The sequence below is a fragment of the Diuraphis noxia genome, unplaced genomic scaffold (assembly GCF_037042655.1).
Source record: "Diuraphis noxia isolate RWA-SAM2 unplaced genomic scaffold, SU_Dnox_SAM2 contig0002, whole genome shotgun sequence".
Lineage (NCBI taxonomy): Eukaryota > Metazoa > Arthropoda > Insecta > Hemiptera > Aphididae > Diuraphis > Diuraphis noxia.
In genome coordinates this window covers 81153044-81159043 of record NW_028301712.1, presented here as the reverse complement: position 1 = coordinate 81159043, position 6000 = coordinate 81153044, and positions in this window count along the sequence as shown.

Below are 6000 nucleotides of genomic sequence, written 5' to 3'. Positions count from 1 at the left end.
TCTTTTTTTTAAATTTATTTCAATACAGGACCCGTATTTTACAAGTACCTACAATACCTACAATAATCCTAATAGATATAAAACTTGTGATGAGAAAAAACGAGTTAACATGGTTAATTTGGTAATCAACGTCGAAATCAAAAAAATTAATATAAATAAATAATGCAACAATTGAATTTAACTATCTACCCCTAAAATGATTATTACAATAATATGTACCTATTTATAGCATAAGGATGTTATCATTCTGCTCAATTTCTTTGCCGCGAAAGAATAGATTCACAAAATTTTAAATTTAAGACATGACAAAATTATTGCATTAAAAAAAAAAAAAAAAACAACAAACTGCTCGTATTTTAGAAAATTATTATGTTTCATAAGAGAATCACCGCTTAAAGTTATCATAATTTATTGTATAGTAGTTTGCTTTTATCTAAACTTTAAATAATTTTTGTTGATAAAATTATATTTCTCAAAAATTAGTGTTATCCAATATCAATTGATGAAAATATAATTTTATAATTATTCAAAAAGTTGTATTTCTAATTTCCACCAATTATTTAAATAAATATGTAAGTCATAGATTTTAGGCCACAGGTAGTAAAATACAGATATTATTATTATAACGTACAATAGTTGGCAAGGAATTTTGGTAAAATAATATTATTATTACGTATCAACGAAGAAAAACAAAGAGAGAGACACCCTGTATAAGTATATAATATTATATCAACGAACAAGCGATTTTACAAAAACTTACACCATGATGATAATAGCTAATCCTGCAATTAATAATGTGGTATACCTATCCAACAGATGCTATTAACGTACGATTTAGTGCCCCTTAACTTTAAAGGGTTATAAATAATAAAGCTAAATAGTTTCATTATGTAAGGTAGGTTGTTATATTCTTGCATGTATTAAAGCAGATTTTAGAACTATACAGTAGAGTTATGACGTTACGTTTCTATAACTTGTAAGTTAGAATATTAAATAATGAGGTCGACGACAAAATGTCACGATAAAATGGCTGTAGCCCCAAGAGAATGTTGACCCAAATCACACATGTAGATATATATATATTATGTATGAACAAGCAACTATATCATGTGTAAATTAATTTTTCCAAAGTGTGAATTCCAGTACACAACATTGAACATGATGCAGACCATTCTCACGGAGGAACAGTGCAGTTATATTCGTCTGATTAAATGTTTAACGACGAGGCTATGACAAATCGGCGTTATTACGTAGGTACCTATAATATAGCATAAGTAACAATAATATTATAATGGGAAAAAATAAATGATGAGTTTCTACACTTCATTAGGTAATAAAAAAAATCATGCAACGTTGCGATATATCAAAACATACAACATTATGGAAACATGGATTATATTATTAGACTATAATTATTTTCCAATATTGTTAAACAAGTTTAAATAATCTGAAATAGATTTTAATAATAATAATATATAACCTTAAAATATATATAGTTCGAATCGTGTCACCACGGCCGCCGGTGCCCGCTGGCCAGTCATCGATCAAGTGACGCGTAATAATAATATAAGCCTGTTAAAGGAAAAAAAAACAACATCAAAAAAACTACCATCGCGATAATAATTTATTTCATTACTGTCAATGTTTGTCTACACGAAATTAAACCCTTGCTAGTGCGAAGCATGGCGGACAAAGGCCTCTGGCGTATTGTACGGTCGAAACGCGTCTTGACAGGTCTGTCTACGCATAATCAAATCGGACGAAAAACTTATTGGGCAGACACCTACTCGCAGGGTTCGGAGATCGCCGTAAGAAGTAAAACCATTTGACATCACGACACCGCTGAGAGACGTTCGTCGGAGTCGCTCGGAATTATTAATAATTAACATCACTAAAATAGTAAAATGACAATATTCCCTAACAAAATTACGCGATCGCTGCAGCACGCGGAATTGTTGAGTGTGCGCTAGTTGTTCTATTATAGGCACCACATCGGTCGTGAGTATAATATAATATTAATCTAGTGGGGGTATCTCATGGTATTTATTATAATAATAATCAAATGTATTTATTTTCAACAAACGTTTCAATAATTAATACCAAAAATGGTTTTGATGTTTTGAATATTAAATATTGCTGAGCACACCTTCGCAAAATCAAAATGTGTACGATATAGGTCAGGTCAATATTTATATATAATATAAATACAATAGAATTGATCGTGTATTGGACCCTTGGCGTTCAGGTTTTATTGGAATAAATTTAACAAAGGTCAACAAAAATTACCATCGGAATATATTTTGTGCTGTGATATTACTTAATATTATTTGGACCTATCGGGTATTTTAGCACTTATGCTGCTTTTCGATTCCTTCTCAAATCACAACGAATAAAATATTTGCGCAACCGTGCTCATAATTTCATAAATGTTTTGGTTACAATATGCTAATCATGGGTTGCGGGTTGGCACACTCGGGAGTATAAAAAATTAAGCCATATATTATAATTTCATATTTGTTTTTTCTGACGTTAGGTATGCTTTATAATTTTAAGTTAAAATTATATTTAAAAAGTATAATAGAGCAGTGGTGTGCAACCTGGGGGTGTCGACATTTTAAAAGAGCGTCACCAATAAGGCAATAATTAATGATTATTGCATATATAATATATAGATACATTATTGTCAAGTAATAGATACATAATATCATTATAATATATTTATGTAATATAATATAAGTAGGACAACCTCATCGAAACGAATAATTTTAGGGGTGTTGATGGATCAAAAAAATTTGCGCACCACTGTTGAATGAACGATATCTCTGTCAAAATAGACGCCAGTATATCAAGTAAATAATATGTAAATCGTTCCAATTGTATACACTATACACTATTGAACTGTTATTAAACTCCAGCCGGTTGTTAAAATTGATAGGTAGGTCATAAAATCAGAACGTAAGTCTATAAAATGCCATGTTAGGTCTTAAGTACTTAATTTTCGTGATAGAATGTAGTCTAGTAGCTTCAACACTGTTTCACTGTGATATGATAGGTATATTATATAGGTAATCATTGATTAACTACTAAATAAGATATCACCAAATACTGTTATTCTGTGCTAATATTCTTGACTATTTCAGAGTTATAACCAATGTGTAAACGCAACTCATACTACATTTTGCCAATTAACCATTAACTTCAAACATATTTTGTCACGTTTTAACTTAATATTTTATACTAACAGTTATCAGTTTCATCATCTTACATGAGCGATACATTTTTTCATTCATTTATATTGGCATTCGTTAACATTACTGCACATTTTTTTTGATTTTAAGTAAGATGACAAACAAAACTCAATATTATTTATGTAAATATTACAGTGTTTAAAAAGTGCTTTAAAAATAAAATTCGTACATATTCCTATTATTGGTGCTTAAAAATAACACAAGTACTCTTGTTTGTATTCCTCAAGTGAAGAATTGGACTATAGTCAATTTCCACGTTCCGCCAAAGGAAAAGTGTTCGTAGCTTTTATTTAATTACATATATTTATATATAATACCAGCATTCAAAATACACTAAATCAGTAGGATATATTTCTTTGAACTCAGTTTTTCGGAAAATCGACATTTTGGTACGTTATGGGTATTAAAATTATCAAACATTTAACAAAGGAAAGCTTTCGTAAAAAACCATTACAAGGGATTTAATTTCAAAAGCACAGCTTAAATCTGTTATTAGTATTTTACCTACATAACAAATGGATATTTAAAATAATTAAATATCCAGCAGGTACAAAATTTAATGCGTTTACCTATTTGTATGCGTTTGCGCATTAGAATTTAGAAGTAGAGCAACGTATACAATTCTCATATTCTGCAGTATAATATAATCATTATAATTGATTTAACATTATTAATTTTTAATTGATAACAGTTCGTCAAGTTTTTTTTATAATAAATGACATTTTTAATTTATTTTTATTTTTAATAAGATACATTCCTGGGCTCAAAACAAAAAGTAATATATAATTGTAGTATACAACAAATTAAAATGAGTGAATAACAAATATAAAAATGAAATTAACAACTAATAGTGTTTGAAATAATATTAACCAAGACCCAGTTTCGAAGTTTCATCCGTTCAACGCTCGGTAATTCACCGAGTATATTACCGGTGCATATCTAAGTATATTCACCAAATTTAAAAAAAACATGAAAAAAATCAAACTTAATTCGATGAAACATAAAATCATAACAGATTTATTAAAAAAAAAAAAAAAAATCTTTTATTACAATAATTTAATTTACATATAGTATAATTATTAGGTAATAGTATATATAATTTAATTTACAATTTAAAAATAATATATAAATCTAATGTGTACCACCTGATTTGCTGAAATAATTAATAATTATGTACAAAATTAAAATAAAAACAAAATTTTTTTCTTAACTCTCAGTAATTAGAATTTTGTTTTGCTCTCTCGTTACTTTGAACTACTCAATAATACGAACTCTCGGTAATTCGAAGTTTTTCAACAGTCCCGTCAACTTCGAATTATCGGGAGTCAACTGTATTCTATTTGATCAAAATATTTGAATATATAATTGAAATACGCCTTTAATTGGCATAATAATTAGTTAATAGTAATTTACTCTCTTGGATTTTCCGATATTTCCGGAAATTCTAGCAAAGTTACTTTCCGGAAATATCCAATCCTAATCTAGACACAAAACCGGCGGTTCGTCGTCCATCCGAACTACTTCATTGTTGTATAAAAATCGATGATAACAAAATTAAACTGCAGCTTCAAATCTGATTGTTGAATTAATTTGGGATAATCCTTCCGTAGGTCAAGCATCATAGCGTATAATCTGCTTTTTATGTGTAAGTGTGTGTGCGTATCTAGAACATATTAAAACAACTTGCTAATGTATAATATTATGTAATATAATATATTAGGTTTATAAATAAGTGCAAAAATGTTCAGCGAATTTTGGCTTTTTATTATTATATCGAAGAGTAAAAATATGGATAGGTAGCAGAACTGTAGCTAGCCGCTGTCAAGAGGACATTTGCCAGGGGCGCAGTTATTCGAAAGCCGAAATCTCATCGAGCGGTATTATCATTTCAAAATATATGATAATCATTTACAAAAATCAAAAATAAATGTCGTTTATTTTTAGCGTAATTGGACGAGGAGGCAAATATTATGTTGTTTTCTGCCAGGTGCGCTACTGGTTCTTGCTGCAGCCCTGATAGTTAGATAGTTGCTACCGACCAGGGCCGACGAAAACTATGGGCAAAATGGGCGAGTGTCCGGGGCGCCAAACTGAAAATTATTTTTATTTAATTTAACTTATAATAGGTACTCATTAACAATCTATACAATTTAAAATATTCATTATCTAATGTCATTTTGATTGAAGATACATCTGCGATTGTCTCATTTTTGTATAATGAATTATCGTAATTCGTATAAGAATATAACAGTGCATCGATGCCGCTGGTTTTGATGTAAAAATAATGCATGAAAGTATGTAACTATGGAAGCATACCACCGCATTTTTGTGTGTAAATAAAAAATATAATAGATGGTCGTAATAATCATGTTCATGTAATATTTACCAATTTATAAATCAAATTTATATAACCGCGGCGATAAAACCCGTTCGGACCTTTCGGTGAAAATACTGCAGTGTGGCGTTAATCAAAAAGACACAATTGCCTAACACACATTACACACTCATTTATTATTTTATTTATTTATATGTTCTCGTGCAGCATGCTGTGTTAGCCCGGATTAAGATAATTTGGAGCCGATAACCATAATCAAAATATTGGTGACCCACAAATCAATAAATTTCAGAGGCCAAAATAAAAAATTATATTAATTTAGTAACCAGATTTCATTAAAATATCCTCCTTCCTTTTCTGATCACTGCTTAATACTTTTTACAGCTACTCATATTCGATCTTCACTTCAAATTTTAA